This window comes from Drosophila teissieri, chromosome 2R, assembly GCF_016746235.2.
Source record: "Drosophila teissieri strain GT53w chromosome 2R, Prin_Dtei_1.1, whole genome shotgun sequence".
In the NCBI taxonomy this organism is placed as follows: Eukaryota; Metazoa; Arthropoda; class Insecta; order Diptera; family Drosophilidae; genus Drosophila; species Drosophila teissieri.
Genome location: NC_053030.1, coordinates 4,878,277 through 4,899,379, shown reverse-complemented (window position 1 = coordinate 4,899,379; position 21,103 = coordinate 4,878,277). Strand labels below are relative to the sequence as shown.

Below are 21,103 nucleotides of genomic sequence, written 5' to 3'. Positions count from 1 at the left end.
CTTACATAATCCTCTTACCGTAATGTGAATCGCAGCATTAACCATTGGAAGAGCCCCACGCAGCAGGTCGCATCAGCGCTTATCTATATGGATAATTTCGCATATCTTAAGCCGGTAATCATTGCGGGCTGTTTCCGAAGTCGCACTTGTCGCCATTTGCCGGCTCACTTATCTTAACGAGCGAGCAACTTAACAAGTCTTATTATGCATCTTCAAACACCCCAGGGGAGGTGTTCGCCTACCCCTCGAAGACCTCTTTCGAAAAAACCCACCCGCAAAGGCGATGAACAAATGTCACCCCCACGGCCGAGAACTCGGGTATAAATTATCAAAAAAAGGGAAGAAGCAGTCATGGAATTGCAGTTTCGAGGCAGTGCACTGTGCACTGCAGATGATTTCCAGAATCCAGGGCTTTTCCGAGCAGCTCCTGCTCCTGCTGGATTGCATCTGGCTTTCCCATTTTCTCCCGCTCCTCGCTCTTCGCTCTTCGCCCTTGTTTTCTTGGTGCCTCGGGGGAGCAATCAATCGTCGCGTTTTCACTGCTCGCTTCATTAGTTTTCCCTACCGCCAAACATTAGTTTGATTGTGTGCCCAAGTGAGGGACAGGTTGAGAGAGAAAAGAAAGGAAAGAGAAAAGCAGGGGACAGGGGGGAAATCGGGGAAACCCAGAAGGAAACAACAACCACACACCAGCTGCGAATGTATGTTCAATCTTAGCGACTTTTAATGGAATTGAATTAAAATTGTTGCCATGGTGCTGAGTTAAAAGTGGGTGCACTCATACCAAGGCTGGCCCACATAAGCTATTCGCCCTCCCCCGATTTTCCGTGCCACAGGCATTTTCCATCATTTGCAAATTGAAATACGCGCTGTACATTTTTGCTTTGAGGCATGCTCCCAAAAAAAGCAAAGAATTACAGCCGCCGAAAGAATCTCTTGGGGCAGTTTTTTGCCATCAGAACCATCTAATGAAACGACGACAGGACACCAAGTGAAGCACACTTTTTGGCCCAGCTGAAGTGGTCGGCAAAGTGTCAAGTGCATTGCTTTTTATATCCTTGTGGGGGGCAGTGGTGGTTGTGTTAGATCCTGCCTGGACGGATGGATAGAAGGCCGGGTGAGCTGCAAATGAAGGTTTCCAGCAAAAGTCCAGGGATGATGGGCAGAGGTCCTGCAGCAAATGGAATGTAAATTGGTATACGCGGGAGAGGGGGTGCTAAAGCAGGATCAGCTGGCGGGCTAAAAGGTAAAGTTCTGTCACGAATGTTGTTGAGAAGGGAAAATTAGTGTCATAAATTGGTGCCCTAAAAAAATAGAGATTTCCATATTAAGCTATATTAAACTATTAGGAAAGGAAAGGGATTCGATCCAGTTTTTATTGTAATAAACTCATAAATTGTAATCAACTAATGTCAAATACTATTATGCTATCTTTTGTAGGTCTTTAAGTAATATCCCTTTATTTTGATTGCAAAGTAAAATTTATAACACAATTATTTATGTACACAGCTTGGAAAACTGAAGAATTCCCATCAAAACTATACATCCTACCACCCCAAGCACATCTCATTAAATCCACAATTTTTAGTGGCACTAATAACCAAAAGTTACAATCAAGATACAAACAGCTGCAGCATCAGGAGTCAAGTGCTGTAATGGTCTACACAATTTTGCTTACGAAACGAAACCACAGTTTTCCACTTCACATATTCCACCCCCATTGTCCAGTCCACTATATCGCAGCTTTTCCAAGCCAACTCCTCGAATGCCACTTTCCATCAAAGTCAAAGCAAACAAAAACATTTCTGGAATGTATGTAAACGGCGGCTGGTGTTTGCATAACCATAAATTACAGCCCTTCCCCTTTTTCGCTTGTGAATGGTCAACGGATTTTTGGCCTGGCTTGATGTTTTGGCTACTGCCCATTTTGGCCGACAATTTGGGAACTACCCCGACTGCTTGGGCGAAAGTCTCAATTGCAAATTGCAAACAGCACATTGAGGCATGCAATTTGGCTTTCCGTACAGCCACACCGCTTTCCTGGCATTTTCCCGGACTTTTCCGAAGAGAACTTGTCGCGAGGCGCTAAGCTGTCAACTGTCAGGCATAGTTGCCTGTCCTTGCGAAAGGATGCGAGTGCGGATGCTGCGGAAGCGGTGGATGCACCCACAGCGAAGGGTGGCTCTAAAATTGCACCCAAAAATCGTTTACTCCTTGTGTGGAGAAGGGTAGGTGTTTCGATTGCGCGGGGAGGATGGTTGTAAGCCATCCAGGGGATGGCCATTCGCAAGTCGCGTGTCGTGCGGCTACTTTATGGATCCAGACCCAAAAACACCCTGTACCCCATCCGAAAAACGCCTCTGATTAGTCCAATAAGTTGTAAAAAGTGTCGCTTCGACTGCTGATGTTGCCACTGCATTCCCTTGGTGATTATCAGATGTACTGTCGGTGGAGGGTTGGGATTTCATTTCGATAACTTTTTGATTTATGACCGGCAATAAATGTTCAATGCATTTTATAATTATGTTCCGCCTACAGCGACAAATGAATGGAAAATGCCAATGCCATATGTGCAAAATTGTACATAATTACGAATGGAATTTTTACTTGTGTTTCGCAGGAAAAATTATGTTGCATTTTGTGCAGTTCGATAATGCACTGTTCAAAAAGAGAGTAACAAAACAAACCGGATAATTCGGTATTAAACGCTTTTTCCGATCATCATCAATTCATAAAACTATATCAATTCCGAGTAAGCTGAGTACTGAGCATAGCATACGCGATAAAGGCAATAAAAAATTACCATTTCAAATGGTTAATCATCACAGAATTTCAATTATGCACTCACGTGAAACCATTTTCCATTTGAGATTCAGGCAACTGCGAATTAACAAAAAACACCAACAAACGTCTGTTGCATACATGCAATAAAAAAGAGAAATTATTCTGTTTTCACGTTTAACAGGTAAGCAAGCACGAATGTCCTCGGTAAGGAACTCCAGCTGCCACTGTCAATATTGTAAAAGCTTCAACTCATTGCCCTGCACGATGCCCCTGGGATTTTGCAGCAGTCCCCGACCAAAGAGGAGCAGATTAAGCTGAAATTTATAGGGAAAATATTTTTGTTCATTCGTAATTATATTGGCGGGGAAGAACAATAATTTTTAATTTTCATTTTAATTTTTCACCAGTCCTTCGAGGCAAATGCAACTGGCGGCACAGACTTCGTTTAATGCGCTCTGCTGTTATTAATGCAACATTTTGCTGCACGTGCGATGGCGAAAGCGGAGGGAATAAGCATCAGCATCGGGCTCTCTCATTTTCCGGCTCGAAATGCACTGCCTTTCCGTTAAATGCACATTTCATATTTTCCCGACACACTTAAAGTTTTCAATTCGCCGCACTACAAGCTGGGAAGGTCCTTTGCTGCAGGCCTCGGGTTTTCGGACCCATTTTATTTACATGGACGGAGGCTCCGTCGCTGTCACTTAGTGGCCGCATGCGGGACATTAAAGGCAGTCATCCAGTCAGCCAGGACGAAGAATCCTCCTTCTCCTTCTCCTTCTCCTTCTCCATCTCCTCGCCCACTTCGTGTTCCACACTCCAGTGGAAAATGCAGCCCTGACAGCTAAATGCGTTGCACTTATGCTTAAAACATGTCAGGCCGTCCAGACAGCACTCAAACAGACGTAGAAAGAAGCTCTTCCAAGAGGGACATTCCCCCTTCTAGTCCTAAATGATAGTTATAGTAATAGACCGGCAGGAAATAGAACAGAAGCCGAAGATTAGGTTCTCTTGGGAAATAGTTATCCCAAGGACTCGGCGTGTGCGTCGCATAGTTTTGCAGCATAATACGACTTTACTTGAGGTTTAATTCAGGCATTTTTAAAGGAAGGAAAATGGGTTACTTAAAAAATTAAAATGTATCATTAGCATTGTAGATTGCAAAGCTAGTGATTTGTAATTTATTATCTATCAAGAAAATTTGTAGTATTACATATGTTTTAAAAAAACTTTATTTGGTGCGCAAGCTTCGGAGGGTATTTGACTTTAAATTTAATAAGGTCCTTGAAAGCAAGTGCTGGCTGGCTTAAGAGTCAAAAAAGTTGTTCACTAAAAATATATGTATATTTCCCAGATGACTTGAAATTGCGAGGTAAGCCAACAAGTTTGAAATTTAAATTTAAAATAGCAGCGTCTGAACGGCGACTTAGTTGCTTTTCCCTGGCCAAACAAAACATCAAGTCCCATGCATTATTTAACAATAATCGTGACAGATTTATAATGTCCCCAGATCCTGTTTTGCTTCCTGGTTGCCTATTCCTATTGCAAAAATGCATCAGAGCAGCAATGCTGAAAAGGGAAAAGTTTCAGGCTCCTTTTCTTTTCTTTTCTTTTCTTTCCTATTTTATTTTATTTTTCGTACTTTTGCTTATGGGATAATCGCCAGAGCGGAGCTGGGAAAGTTTCCTGGTCCTCGTTCCGGTTCTTTTAGGGAGCTGTGAAAAATTATAGCCATAATTTTTGGCCACTAACCAGACTGGGCAGGCTTCCACGGAGGCTGGCAGTCGGCACTTTGCTGTTTTCGACCAGTTAATGCATATTTTAAACGGCTTTGTTGGTCTTGTGCGGTGGGTAGTGGGTAACTGAAAATTGCGCATTTTGGCTTATTGAGAAATTTATTTATTAAATTCTAGTTGCAGCTTGAGGCTGGTGCAACTAATTAAAAGTTTTGGTTTTTTCGCCCTTGGGCAGGAACAGCTTGCATTGGCGCGCACTTATAAATGCCAGAAGGTCTGCAGTCTGGACTTTGAAAATATGCAATTAATTTACTAGTCAATGCAGCCGAGATGCTGAGCACATAAAATAATTGCATTGTTTCTGGAATTCCTTGGCAAGCGGCAAAAAGATTTCCACAACGCCATTATTTACATTTCTTTTGGCGCAAGATGCCTGCTATCTTTCCCATTTTTCTCTCCGCAGCTGTTGTATATTTGTGCATTTGAAAGGTAAGAAAACATGGCAAATAAATCAGTGCACAATGCTGGAAAAAGGACTCTTTTTTTTTTGGGAAGTAAAGGAACTTGAAAACCAGAGGTAGAGTTACCTCAGTAAAATAGCTTTGCTGACACACTTTACCTAAATGTAAATGGAAGTAAACAGAACTGACTACAATACTCTAAGGGTACAGAGTTGCTCATAAGCTTAGTGCTGATTACAATAATGGCGATTAAATACCAATACAAATTCTTCTTGGAAAACCATATGGCTTTCCTAATTAAAATAGAGTGAATATATTTTTTTTGCTTTCCCCAATACTTTAAAATTCATTGCATTTCTCTTCCTGATTGGTTATTCTTGTATACCCTTAACTTCTCTAAATATGGTTTGCATAACTTTGAAGGTAAACAGGCAAAAAATGGCTTTCCAATTAAAGTGCACTCCACAAAGATTCTTCTACCTAAGGTTTTGCTGAAATCCAGACTCCGAATCTGGTTGCTCGTACAACTGGCCAACTTTGAAGGTAACTTCTTGATGGGAAATGGCTGGCTTTTTGTGCAAATACTAATAGCATTAAATATTTATCATTGTGAGCTGTCAAACAGCAACGACAAAGCAAACGTCTGAGATTTGTAGCTAATTAGAAGAGACAACAACTCACCAAATTGACAAGATGAATGGCCAAAGACGTAACCTAGTGATAAGAGTTATAACAAGCAAAACAACGAAAACCAAGGGTGAACGACAGGATAAGAGGAGTATGGGTGTGGACACGGAAATTTATGACGTGCACCCCAGAATGTAGGCTACAACACACACCAAATCCCCCATATACTCCAACTGGGGGGCTATCAATAACGATTTTTTGCCCTGCTTCCGATGTTTTTGTGCTACTTTGGGGCTGCGACATAAATGCCATAAAACTAATGCCCAAATGTGTCACGGTGCAGAAGCATTGTGAAAAATACACTAAAAAGGGTAGTGAAAATGTGTTTAAAGCTCAAATACTCACCCACTTAGTGAATTGTAAGTACTATAAAAATGTTATTGTCAAAAACTAAAATAAATACAAATTCTGTTTTAAGTTTTTTGAAAAGTTTCAAAAATTTTTTCCCGCATCAGCTAACAAATCACCCCAACAAATCGATATACCCTTGCTTTGTCAAAGGTTAGTTCAGAAGATACGTTTGGGGGACCCTTTGTGAGAAATTAATAACCTGGTTTTACTGTATTTTCCTTTTTGTTTTGCCGTTTGCTGATCCTGTTTTTTTTCGCCCCGGGACGGGGTGCTGCATGTTGGCCTAGGGGGTTGGGGAGGATTTATTTGCCGGAAATAAATATTAGCCGCAGTCAAACACACTTAAGCCTACGCAGGCGACATCGCCGAGTCCTGTGTGCCATTTATAGTTTTACACAGGCTTATAGCTTGCTTTACACGCACGTACGGCTCGAAGGACCTCCATGATACTGGATATATGGTGTCAGAGTGTGTGTGTGTTCCCAGGCGCGCTGATTCCCATAATTGATTTTGTATTGGACCTCGATAAGGGGATGTTGGCCAATATTGGACCCAAACTGCATATTGAATTTCAAAGACTTTTTCTCGGCAGAGGCAGAAAAAAGTCCTTCAATCAATTACGCCCACTGAACATCCCAGCCAAGATTAAACGTCAACTACAGTACGGATCGGGGTATAAAATGCAATATGTGCCCTAGTCATAATCAAATTGAACTAAATTCATTTAAAACTTGTAGCCTCAAAAAGGAAAGTAATCCTCCCTGTTGTGTTGTTCCACCTGTAATAGACCTGCCATAGACAACCTCCTTCTCAGGATGCGGGAGTTCACATCCTGCTGAAGGGGGTTGATTGAGCAAATGGCGAGTAAGGACCTTTGAAGTACACAGAAAAGTATTTGCAATAGTAGAAAACAAGAAAATATAAGCATTTTGTCTTTTTCATAAGGAATAACATGTATTTGGATGTGATTACTTTGATCAACAATAAATCAGATACATTTTAACTCACTTTCCAATGATATACATAGTATAATATGGTTCCTTTGTTATGAAAACAAAAAAGAGTTTGCCATAATTACAGAATGCTGATCCTGGGTTAAAAGTGTTCATCGCCGTCAGAGCTGCCAAAAATTTGATAGATAACAAAGATCTATCTCCAGAATTGTATTAAGCTGCTATCCATCATTAGATCAGTTAGAGAGAACTCCTCAGCTAACCCTCGCTGTTGCAACCACCAAAGCACCCACCGCAAAATAAAGGGGCGAAACAACAAAGAACAAAGAGCAATCTCGGGGAATCGGAGTTTGAGTATCGCAGACGGGCGGAAAACAGAAAACAGAAGCCTCACCTAAGGCAGCAAAAGCTGGGAAAATGTTGCACAGGTTGCCCCTGCCAACAGGAACAGGAACAGGGACAGAAACAGGATCATGCGGACATATCAAGGATGTCTGTTGCAGTTACCCTGGAGTTTATACCACCCACCTACTCCTGGGGCTTATGGAGTGTTGAATCATTTGTTTTTATGTGCCCAGCAACCCATCCCTCCTGCACTCGCATCCCGGAGTCCTGGCGACCGTAAACTATAAGCGGGGGTTTCGGGTGGGCGGAACGAAAAGGTCACCCAGGCGCAGTCCTCCCCCTTTTATTCCAATGCTAAGCTAAGCCTTAAACTTGATATGGAAAGTATAACAAATATTTATGCTCTGAGCTGTGTTATTAGATTTTAATTTCTTGCACCCACGGACACGATTGCCCACCCTTGTCGTACATCCGGTATCCCAGCTATTTCCGGGTGAAGCGTGCGAATGTTTCTGGCTTGTATTTGCATTTGATGTGGGTGTGGATTGCTCAATCCCCCTGGCAATTGCCTCCCCTGAATTTTCCGCCAGCATTGTTGTGAGGTGTCATGGCCAGTAATTGAGTTTGAGCTTCAGTTTGCCGGAGCCCGCGCTCTCTGCTCATTTCGGCTTTTGCTGATGCAACTTGCAAATATTTGACTAACTGCCTTCGTTAAACAACAATTTTTTCTTTTGCAAAATTTTCCGCTGCGCCAATGCGAATTTCCCTAGCTGTACGTGATGAAAGCCAGAGAAAGTTTTCCACCCTCAAAAGGGGGTGTTCGGGGTACGAAACGACGTTTACCAAATTACATTATTAGAAATTGATGGTTCCGTTTCTCTTTTGGACGGGGAATCGTCAGCACTTTTCGAGCACTCTCTGCGAAAGTGTTTCAACTGTTTTAACCAGTTTGGAAATGGGTTGTCACACTTTTCAAGGGGCGAAAGGGAGCAAGAGTAATGAGCAGGGTCCCTTCTAACACCTCTTTGCATAGCCAGACTTCACTGCCACTGGCATTGCGAGAATTTTTAATAATATCCCCAAACCAACCAAACCAACCAAACCAACCGCATTTCAACTCAGTTTAGCCCTCCATTTTTCCAGCTTCCCTTGTGGCTTAGCCACATTTCAACTCTGCAAAGGCACCGGCAACCTCATTTCAAATGTTTCGTGGTTGGGGTCTTTGGGTTTACTAGCTACGCATGCAAATGCAAGTTTTTAGCCCTCAGGCGTCATTGAAAAATGCATTTGCCCTTTTTGTTTTTCTAACCTGGCTAGACCCCTTGGAATTTCTTGCATCCATCTTGCCGGTGCATTTGCATATTTTTTTAAATATTTGAAAATATCGTTGACGGCGTAAATAATGATCCCGACCGCAATAAGCAAGAAGATCTAGTGCTGGGAAAGCTGCGTGTCACTTTCCAACAAGTTATGCAAAGGCATATGTCAAAAGATTTACCGGCGAGCCAAAAAGAATTTAATTTATAGATGATTTATTAGTAAATGGTTTTAAAAGGTGGCAAAACGTCAGTATTTCAGTAATTTTCCATTTCATTTTAAACCTTTTAACATATTTCTGGAGTATCTCTTACACCTTCCCGCAAATCAGTTTTTCCAGAATAATTTAAAAATGCATAACGGACAAGAATAAAACTTTTTTGCAAAATCGCTTCCCGCCTTTCGGGCATAAATGTCGCTGAATTTGGCATAGATTTGCATGGAAATGGGAATCGGGAAGGAGGAGCATCCAGGAGGGCCATGGATTTGTAGAGATAGGAGTGTCCGTGCCATATCGACTGGCGACATATTGCAAAAACTGACTGTGGCATTTGGCATCCGTTCGAGTTCCGGTTCCATTTCGGGTCCTAGCTTGATTTTTTCCACCGGACAGTGGCAATAAAAATGAAAGCGCCCGGAGTGCAGCGCCAGTGCAGGAAGTTGGACTACTTCCATCGAGTCCAGGGCCCCGTCTGTTTGATAAGCTCGGGAGGGGATGGGATTGGATGGCATGGGATGGAATGGCATAGGATGGGATGGGGTTGGTGTTTTTGTAGCCCCAATCGCAGGTGACACTGCTTTTGTTGGGTTAATTGTTTGCTTTTTCCCATTTATCTAGCTGGAAGCAGCCGAGTGACGAGGACTCAACTCGACTCGAGCTGCCTGCCGCTTGCACACTATTAATCAAGTAGATTGGGCTTTCCCCGTGGAATTCCCAGCGGATGCGGCTGGCTTGTTTATAATTAATGTGATGTGTGTGTCTGTCTGTTGAGTTGACTCTATGCAAATTCCCCAGACGCGCTGTCCTGCAGCTTTTCGCCGCCTGCTAATGAAACGTCGTCGAGTTTTGATGGCTGCTTGGCTGCTTGGAAGGAAGCTTTATCCTGGAGCAGGCCAATCTAACTTGCAGCCGAACTTAATAAACACTCACGTCGAAAATTGCGAACTGCAGCGATAAAGTTTTTCATTAATCTCTGGGCCCTCAGCGAATTCGAAGTTTAATCCCAGTCGAAATTGCTTGGCCACACAGCCCCGTGTCATTTACACTGGCTCCACCGCAATTAAATTGAATAAGTTGGGGCTTTCTTTCAGGGGTAAGGGCCACCTGAGCTCCTTTTGGAGTTTTCCGCTTGTCAAATTGATATTTGATTCATGACCAGCGCATTTGTCAAGTCATTCATCTTTCTCCAGACTGAACTCAACTTTTTCGCCACCTAAGTCGCCCACTTTTTGCTCCTTCCATTTCCCTGAGTGATGAATGTACAGTGTTAGCGGTAGAGGCAACCATTGAGCTCGTCCTGGTCGTGATTTTCTGCCCCTACAGTGCACTCCTCGGAGCGAATCGAGCTGAGTATATTAGCAATGGCAATATATATTGCAATAATTTTAGAATTCATTGCAGGTTGCAGGAGAAATAATTTGCTTTTTTTACTGTTCTGCCATTCGGATTTTGGTTCAATTTATTATTTAAATTTGACTAAAAAACAATAGATGGAGTATACATACATAAATATATCGAAATTTTGGTTAAGGATGTAACTAGAATATTTCTGTGTGACATTGTACATATTATGTATTTATCTCATGAAAATATTCCTCATAAGCACGAGTGCTAACTAACCCGAAACTATAGAGCATCGTTCCAGAGTCTCACTGCATTTGATTGCTTATGATTTCTTACTTTAGATAAATGGATATATTTCTCGTTGATTTCACTTAAGCTCAGGCCGCAGGCCCTGAACATATTAGGCTGTCCCGAAAAGTCCTTTGGGCCGTCGGTTGTGCCTCCTCATCATCATCATCTGAGGGTCCTTTGTCCTTCGAGCCCTGTGACCATTCCGTGTTTGGTAACGCGGGCACGTAATAAGCAAAAAAAAGGAGAAATAAGAAGCACGACTATGAGAGAGAAGTGGGGTGGAATGAAGTTTTTGTATGTAAAGGTTTACATTTCATTCCTGCACGATTTGTCAAGTCAGCGGAAATCGTGCCGGCCTATCAGCGTGGCACAAAATTGAAAAATTGCTTTGCGTGCGGACGAACTTATGAGAAAGTCATAAAAATGTTCTCCAACTTTTGCCTTGATTTGTGGTCGAGTCAAACGCAAACTTACCTAGGCAACAGTTATAACTTGGCCAACTAGCCGCAGGTGCCAACCGCAACGAATACGTAAATCCCCCTGAAACCCGAGGGATTTCCGTGGTGCGGAGTGGGTTTGGCTCCTGCCAAATTGTAGTGCAAATATTTTGGTTGTTTTCCGCACTGGCACTCGAAACTGCACGGCGGCTAATTAGGGACGTTTTCGGTGCCTGTGTAAATAGTCATGGCTTCAGCGAAACACCCCTTTCATTGCCTCGAAAAGTGGCAGGCAGTGGAAGTTAAAATAAACTTGTTTCCGATGATTCTGCTGGGAGTGTTTAGACTGCTTCTTGCTGGCGCTTTATTTATTTGGCCAAAAGCAACAGTTCCATGGTATCGAAAATTGGTTAGAGTGGCAGCGAGTTGAAGCCATTTGATGATTCGCTGAGTTTCTGTAAAGTAGCATATAACTTAATTGTTCAACTTTATTATATTATCTAAGCCATATAAAATACGCTTTTAAGTAACATTCACATACTAACGATATACATGATTACCATCTCCCGTAATTTGAGCGTGCTATTATAAATTCTTTTATAAACAATACACTTGCGTGCTGCACTTAAATATTTTGAAAGTTAGGCGAACAAAGTAGGGCGGAACTCAGTCGCTAAATGCCACTTGGGTTTTTATGAAAATAAATGTAAGGAAGTAATCGCTACTGATAAAAGTTGTTTTCGCAGCCAGGAGTGCCTGTCATATTTATTTTTAATCTTCCGCAGCAGTGACACTAATAACATCATCTCCTGAAACATAAAACTGCCTTCTTGCATGTATTCCTCACTTCCCAGCAAATATTCCCGGAGTGTTTCCCACAAATTCTGTCCTTGTAGTCCTGGTGCGTGTTAAAAAATAATTTCCCTAGATAATTTGACAGGACGCGTGGGCAGTGTCCCCACCCCAAAACTTGCCATCCCATTCTGCCGTTCCCGTTCCCTTGTTGTTTCAGCTAATAGCAGGCAAAGTTTGAGTTTGCCAAAGTTTTGACAAAACTTCCTTTCGCTGGATTGTTATGTTATTTTTTGGTAAAACTTTTTCGTGTTCCTGGAACTTGTTTTGATTTCATTGTTTATTTATTTAGATGTGAGTGTTCGCAGTGTGTTGATTTAATTGAGCCAAATGTGTTATGAGGCCATCAACTTAATAGGGGCGGAGTTAATTATTTACTTTCCCGTTTTGTGAAGGAGCAGCACAAAAGCGGCTTATGGACAGAACAAATACGTTGCCCCCGAAAGTATGCAGCCAAATATTTATAGCACGCCAATTGACTAAGGAACAAAATGAAAAAGAAGGCGCTGTGTTGGGGGGGCGTATTAATTTAACATTATGCGGCAGACAGAGCAAAATAATAAACAAAAATATGCCGTGTATCGTTTAAATTGTTTATACAGCACGAGAAATGTGTTCCCGAAATTCCTGGCCCCCTGCAGACCTGCAGCTTGACAGGCTTAAGCCCAGGAACGTGACCTGAACGGGCGGCACATTGTTTGCCCAACTGTTGTTATTATTCCCTTTCAATATTGTGTGTGTTTGTGTGGCGGGAGGGGGCGTGGCAGGTCCTGTCAAATGAAATCCGTCTGGATACACACATATACGCGTACGTGTGTGTTTGACCCACAGCTACGTCCAGTTCGGATCGCCTTTGTCCTTTTGCGTTGTGGGGGCCAGTATAAACAGCAAAACAGCCAAACAGCAAGTGGAGAAAAAAATTGAAAATTGCGTTAAGCCCAGTCTGCTCCACGGAATATTTCTATTTTCCGGTGGAAAGCCCGACTCCCAACTCCCAACTCCCGACTCTGCGCCTACTTGTGTAAGCAAGTGAGAGTGATTTATGCATACCGAACCGTCCTCCCACAAAACGCTCAACCTCTCAGCCGCTCAGCCGCTCAACCTGTCATTGAATAACGCCCCGCCAAAAGCGCGTAGCCCCCAAAGCTCCAACTTCATGTCCTTGTTGACTCAGCCGAATGATTGTTTTCGAGTGTCTGGATTTGCGTCCTTTTAAGGCATAAGCATTATACAAATATCTGAACATTTTGGGGTCTGCTTGGTTAGGGCTTAATGCATCCCCTTTGGAACACAATTTCCATTCGGAATACGAACAGTGGGCTTTGCATATTTATTTAAGAAAAATGTGTGCTTGTAACGAGAATAATTCTCAGGAGCAATGACAATTATATTTAATTAAAAAGATTTCAAGGGAAAGAAAGGCAAAGTATGAAAAAGTTTATTTTTAGTAAACTAGTTTTGTTTTCTAGGCTTAGGTAGTAGGATAATTAGGTAATTATCTGTGGGGAGAAATGAAAGTTCTTAAATCTTTTGTAAATACCTACTAAGCAATTAGGAACTCATTCAACTCTCGACTGGCGAATGTTTCGCAAGAGCATAAGAAGTTATTAGCCAATAACAGACCTTAATGACCCGTTTAAGCCCAGACACAAAGCCACTAGCCAAAAGACCATATCAAAGGCACATAAGCGCTCATTTCAAGCCAAACCACATCACACACTCAAGCCTGCACTCAAACTCGCACCCCCATGTCCACCCAGGATATTCAGGATATTCAGGAGCTGTGTAATGTAATCAAGTGTCCACTCTATAGACGTTGGGGCTGGTCAAACAGAATTACGCTGGCCAAAGCCCAGCATAGCCCCCAAATTAATTTAATACCGGGATACAAAAGCAAAAAATAGCATAAACCGAATCAAAAAGGGAAATCCAATGGGGGGAGTGAAAAAACAGTCGCCAGAGCCGGGAAACATTATAATAAAATTAATCTCCATTTGTTTGGTGGGGTGGACGGCCAGTCTGGCCGGGTCCCGCTTTATTAGCATCCAACGAGCTACTGGAGCCAAAAAGTGGCAATTATTCATTTTATGAGCCCACGTTGAGGGCAGGGGGGGGAGATGTCGGGCAAAGCATGTGAACCATAAAAATTAAAAATTAGCCCCTGGCAGCTCTAAGGGGATTATGTAACACGCATTCGGGAGAGTCAACAACAGAAGAGGTTGGTTCGTTGGTTGGTTGGTTGGGGAAAGGGCAAGGGCGCTGAACAGTCACCCTTTTCCAGTGACGGCAAAGTCAAGAAAATGAATATTTATGTGACACTCGGGGGAGCCACTCACTTCCAGGCATTGTTATGCGGCAAGCACATGTCAAAATTTTCGCAGCTCAAAAGGAAAACTGGAAAACTGCTGCTGGCCGAAAACAGGCGCTTTTGGGGCTTTGCAAACTGCGCTCGGGTTGGGTGTCTAAAATGTTAATGGGTTTTGTCTTGGACCCGGTCCAGGTCCATTCAGGCTCGTCGTCTATTCAAAAATTAAATCCAATTATCAGTTTAAAGACACTCGTTTGCTCCGGGGATTGGAAAACTCATATGCATGTCGGCTTGGGCCACCCAAAGTCCCAGGCCCAGCCAATTTTAATACAACAAAGTTTCGGTTTAATGATAAACTTTTGTTTGGACCACACTCCTTTTGGGCGGAAGACGTGCAGAATATGGTTTCCTCGATGGCTGCAGTGAATTAAACTTGGAAACGTTCGGAGTTCGGGCTAAGCTTGTAAAACTGAACTTGAAAGGTTACTTGCCCTGGGTTCCTAACTGGAATTTGAAAGGTTTCGTGAAGTTCCAAACCGAAACAGGAAAGGTTATAGAAAGCATAGTTGCAAATGCGAGTTTAAAAGTCGTCGGAGTTGGAGTTTATGGCACAAATTTTTGCGAAAGGTTAATTTGCTTGGGTTTCTATGCAAACTTAAGGCGAAATTTCATTGGGGTCTCCATTGTGTTTTTGAAATTGAAAACAAGTTTACAAACTGTTGAAAAGGTTTTAACTAAAACCATTTAAATAATATTGTAGTCGTTTTTACCGTGCCATTATGCTCTATATATTGCATGATTCTGATTCGATGATTTGCGATGTCTGTAATTTAATCCCCATTTAAAATTATACGCTTTTCCACATGTGGCCAATATGGAAAAGTATCAAAAGGGTTTTTCTTGACTGATTTGTTGCTATCCCTCGTCAGAAAGTGAAACCGACAAGGATCCACTCGAGGTAGCAAATAACTAAAAGATTTTGCCTAAGCCCGAAAATAGGCCATGCCTTTGGTAAAACGCCTGCAGAAAGGATTTACAATTTGTGAAATGGATTCAACAATTTGCAGGGTGGGAAGTGCAAATAGAATACTTTCCTGACCCGTCCCCAAAAATATTAGCATAAGTGCCCCGAATTGAAGGGAGCCTTAGATTTCTGGGCAGGTTGAAAAATTCAAGAAATGTAAATAAAATCAACTGCGGAAGGACAAAAGGAACAACAACGGGGGGCAGAAAAAAGCAGAAGGTGCCGGTCGACAGGAAAAATATCATTCTGAAAACGCTTGACAGCCACTTACACATGTCAAATGCAACAACACCAAAGTGGATAAGACTAGGAAACCAAAAAAAGAAAAAATAAAAAGAAAATGAAATACAAAGAAAAAAAGGAAAAAGGATAACGAGTAAAACGGATATTAGAGTATTAGACAGGAAGCTGGTTGACATGGTTGGCTCTTCGTTTCTCCATTTTGCTCCGAAATGGTTGCCAGATGGCCAATGGACCAACTTCACAAGTGCAAGTAGGCGCCTCCCTTTTGTTGCTCCTTTATTTTCCTCTTTCCACTTTTTTGGCAGACCAAAGGAATTTTCATGGCATTAACTACACTTGAAGCGTAAAATGAAGCCACGAAGCTGATGGTAAATGCAAGGAATTTCCTAATATTTACCAACGCAAAGTGGAAGGCTTTTCGTGGCCAAAACGAAAAGGGAATTTTACGAATTTAAAATCTTGGCCTCCTAATTGCTGTTGATATTTGGCCAAAAGTCCAAGCCTGGGTAACTCAATCTGCTCAAGATTGCGTCTCTGGCCGCTAATTAGCTTACTGTTTCATTTTCATATTTAAATGAACTTTAATTTGGTTTCATTATTAAAATTCTAATTTGCCCCGCTTCTCTCTCATTTCAGGTAAGCTGATTTGGCGATTTTGTTTGTCGGCTCGATGTTGTCGATGCTAATAAGTTGTAAGTGGATTAGGAACTTATCGAAAAACCTTGGCAAGTTGGAAGAACAAAAATGGGAATTATGCAAAAGAATCTAATTAAATTTCTAAAGTTATTTTCGTGGTAAGATGTATTGACAAGCCGAATGGCTGGTTATGAATTATAATTGAGGAAAATATATAGGTGATACACATGTTAAAAATAAAGATCGCATAAGTTCAAGTTAGTTTAAATGCGTTTAAATGCATTTAAATTATTAAAAGGAAAAAGTAAAAGGAAAAGAGAAAGAGAGGTATTTCGAGTATATGTACATATATGTAATAAAGCGCCATATCAAAGGCCCTCGTGTGGCGCAGTTAACCTGTGAACTGCCATAATAGTCTCGATTTGGTCACTCGCATGTGATTAACGGGCATCGAAATACCCATTAAGCAACTGGAGACAAGCGGCTTTCATCGCTCTTTGTGCAGTGCGCATTACGGGCTCATTAAGCTCCACCGACGTCCTCATTAAATTTATACACATTTAATTGACTTTATGCCCAGACACGACCACGGAAGCCAAAGGAAATCGGTGTAGATGTGGCGTCTGTCGGGGCCATCCTATCCTAGTTAGCACGTCGTAAAAAACAGGCATTTTTACCATAAACTCCTGCACCCTTTATGTACCGCACTCACATGCATCCTGCCATAGTGCCATAGTGCATGTATGTATGTATGCATGTACATAGTTCACATGCTCACGCATAAGGGCTTAAATAATAAAGCCAGCTGCCTCAGACGCGTGCTCCACGCTCATAATTATGTGACATCCGACGCGCTGAAAGTCCGCATGAAAGTTTAAAAATGCTGAAAGCAGGGGCGAAAAGGCAGAGCCAAGTGCGCAAAAAAATAACATGGCTTTGTGAAAAACACAGACCGCTTGTTACCTGCTAATGATGTCATTTTAAAGTATATAGTCCCATGGAAAGATCAGTTTTCAACTAAAGTTTCTTATGCAGCAAACGCAACAAAATAATTTTGAACCTGTCGAGAAGGCAAGAACATCTAGGGCTAATCAATTTGGAGCATTATCTTTTTGATCACCTGAATGGGAAGCAGTTTGTCGAGCACTGCACACTTACAGGGTACCAACAACAGTCCAGAAAATGTCAACTCATTTCTGTGGGCCTGCAACAATGTTGCCAAGCAACATGCAAATGCTCCATTGGCCGTAAGTCAAGAGGGAGAAATCGAGAAACGCACGGCCTTTACATACTTGTTCTTGTGCCCGTTCTTTATGTTTTATTGATGTTCTCGGAATGGTTTAATATGCTGTAATAATGTGTGATTTGTGGTTTATTCGTAATTTACGACGACGTCGCCGGGGGAGCGGGGAGAGGTAGTGCTTAAGGAGGACTTAAGTTGGCTGGCGGTGGCGTCCATAAACTTGTTTCGCAATGGTCCATGTGAAATTGTGACACACTACTTAAAAGTGGCCTGTTGGAGAACTATTTTACGATTAAATTTAAGGACGTGGTGCGAAAATTAATTACAGCACGTTGTCACATGAGCTCAACCCTTTCCCTGAAAAGTTATGAAATTATAACAACTCCTAATGAGAGACGATAAATTATGGCGCCATGAACTCATGTGGCTGAAAATCCTCCCCCAACTCGTGCTATATTTTGACCTCCTGTTCCTTCCGCATGTGATCAGTCAAAGGTTTTCCAGGCCCGCACACGGGTTTTCAGTTTTTCTTTTCGTTTTCTGAGGTCCACGCACGCGCTGTCTTTCTAACAAGGAAGGAAGTTGCCCTCCGGTCGGTGCAACGTTGCAATTAATCATGAGGCACGTTGACAGTTTTTTCCCTCCCAACTGGCTGCTGTACTATTACATATTTTTAGAAGCAGTTTCCCTATTTCCACTTCGACATTTGGCGGCGTTGAACTTGATGCAATTTATTTTGTCAAAGATGCAGCGCCGGCAGACAACAAGACACGCCTAGTTGGGAGTGTGGCACATGTTTCTCTGGGAGCCAGTGTAACTTGTGCTATTTCTATAAATACGCATCGCCAAGCGATCAGGCACGTTATCTGCCACCGGGGAATACCCAGTCATTGACTCACAATTATACTTGGGATCGGGATGAGAGATGTTTGAATTACTCGCTTTTCGTTCAAACATTCCAACAATAATGCAATATTAATTTATACAAATTTAATAACAATAAAGAGCGCTTTTCATAATCCGAAGGTTGCAATTAAGGTTGATGGCCAATAAAAAAGTTTCTCATTATATTTAATAAAATAAGCAAACAGCAAAGCCCTTAAAATTATATTCTACAAAAATGTCTATATACCCCAACATCCTTTTTGCTTCTCATTAGCAATTCGGACCTTGAACTCTATGTGAGCAGCCTAATTTGTTTTTGAAACGATTTCCCCACTCTCAAGTTTGTTGACTTCCCCCCGACTCCCGCTGCCTGTGCGTTTATTAAACGAATTTTGATTTTGAAGTGCCTGTTGTCAGCATCCTATAAATAGCCCCGAATTTTTGACACCCCAAATGAGTTGCGCCGCGCCTTTTGTTTGTCTTCTGTGTTAATTAACATGAGTAGTTTACTTAATTAGGCGTAAACTCTTCACGTTTTCCCTTTGTTTATGTCTGGTGGTGGTTTTCATATAGGTCCGCTCATAACTTGCCACTTGCAACACTCTAAGGCCGATTGATGATGCCGTTTTCACGCCGCATTAACTGCAATTAGTCTTCATCAGTCCCAACGTCTGCCAGTCAGCAAAAATTTGCTGTATTGACTTGGCCGAGCGAGAAGGAAATTTGCGAAACAACTAACAAGCTGGAGGGACATCTACATCTACATCCAAACCCTCATCCCCATCCCCATCCCCATTCCGACCACGTCCTCATCCACAGGAAGCAGCCACTTGAAGGGGCCACTTAGTTGCCATGTTGTTCCCGATGACTCCTCCCCTTGGGTGCCCTGAATCCCCTGGATCCCCGGAATGCCGATCCTGTTCCGTGTTGTGGTTCAATGTCGTGTGCTCCTCCATCCCAGACGTCTCGCTGTTGTTCTGCTCCCCAATCCTTGTCAACTTGCAAAATTGTTTGTAAAAATAGCGTGTGGCACTGGCATAAAGTTGGCGGGGCACTGGCACTGGCAATGGCACTGGAAACCCATGGGGCTTGCCGGCTAAAAGAGTGGACAAGCTGCATATATTTAGATATTGTTGATGCATTGTCTGGGTTCAGTGGCGTCGAATGGAGAGGGTCCCGTTTAGCAATTGCTTTTGATGTAGACGAAGTGCTGTCAAGGTGGCACTGCCATGGGCGGTATGAGTGCTATGAGTGGTATGAATGCTTTGGCGTGGAGTCTCTCGAGTAGCTTCCCATTAAATCGGCTGCATCGATAAACTTCAGCCTGGGCTAATCAGAAGTGGTCTGCGGTACGATGTCAAGTGGTGGCTTAGAAAAACAAGTCAAAGGGCGACAAATTGGCAAAATGCTAGAACTATCGTTTTTGATGTCTAATAGGGGAGCCGTCGTGGGATCTAGATGCGAAAGAGTGTATTAGGATTGATTTATATACAAAAAATCTAAGTGTTTTGTCAACCACAATCCTAACCTTTTTAATTATTTGGTTTTAAATCTATTCGAATACATATTGAATGAAGTGTGCACAATTAGTGTGTGTAAAATTACCCAGAAAGTAGGAACTTCCTTGTTTTTTCATTAATTATCTTGTTTTTATTAATGCTTTACTAGGTTTCTTATAAATTATAAATGTGTTTATTATTTTTATAAATGCTTTACTAGGTTTCTTATAAATTTGAAATGTGTTTATTTAGGGCATAACAACTTAAGCTTTACGATACCCACAAGTCCGCAATTTATGTATCTATTCCTAGATTGATTTACTGCAGCACTGGACTTTAAGTCCTTGTAAGTTCGCTTTGCAACTCTGCGAGTTCGAATTTACTGATTTACCTCAGTAGTGACTTTGCATGTCTTATGGCCAAAAGGGGAAAACTGTTGCATGACTGGCTACAAGTTGAATAGTTTTTATTGTAGGGGCTGCAGCGCTAATTTCGCACTGGCTTGACAGGTGGGTAAAGAAAACTAAATAGGAGGTTTTAAGTTGGGAAACTTTTAAAGTGTCTTGCAAAAAAGAAGAATGCATCCCTTACTGACTTTCCATTCTGACTTTCGCGTCTTGCCTTGTGTCCACCCATCCACCCATCAATTTGCTGTTCGGGACATACCCAGAAAATAAGCAAGGATTCTTTCCTTGTTTTTGTTTAACCATTAGCCTTGGGTCAACATGTTGTTGCTGCTGCCGTTGTGAAATGTGAATTAATTTTAACTTGACTTATTTGCATTGGCCACCATCTTTGCCACCCCGAACTTGCACCGCTGAAACTGAAAACTTTCCATCTTGAGTGATATTGTATTACAGAACGGAACACTTACTACCAACCCTCTGTTTTCCTCTACTCACGAATACTTTCATTTCATTGTTTTGTGCTGGTGCATTTGGCATGTTGGAGTTGCTGCTTTTCCATCACTCACTTGTGCCCAAATCTAATTGTTTGTTTTGTAATTTAAATTTGAGATTTTTCCCAAAATGGTTTGAGTAATTGAATTTTCGGTGAGTGTGCACAGATTTCCCATTTTCCGTATTCCATTTTCCATTCCACGATCGCTTAATCCGGCAGCAGCAACATTTCCGTTTTACACGCATTTTCTTTCGTGTGTTTCGACGAAATGTTGCCGGCCATCGTGAAAATGTTGCTGGCATTCTACCAAAAATAGATTCCCAACTGGAAGAGGAGCAAGATGCTCCCATTTGGATGCTCTCGGATGCTCAGTTCGCTTGTGATCGCGTCGCTTAGCGGTTGGGGAAAAGCGCTTTTCCGTTCGGTTCGGCGGAAAAGAGATTTGAAAAGCGTGCCTAGACCTAGACGGGTTCCCCTGGTTCGACTTATTTTTAATGGATTAATTGCGCTTTCGGTCGTTTTTTGTTTAAAGAGAATTCTGAGAAAGAAGTGTAGCAAATGGTTTAATCAAGTGAAATTTATGTGCT

The 21,103-nt window shown here is 42.1% G+C and overlaps 1 protein-coding gene across 1 annotated transcript in view; it reads left to right on the top strand.

The window, feature by feature from the left end:
• LOC122614110 (protein sickie) overlaps positions 1-21,103 on the top strand; it is a 131,847-nt gene that overhangs the window by 2,002 nt on the left and 108,742 nt on the right. The window lies entirely within an intron of this gene.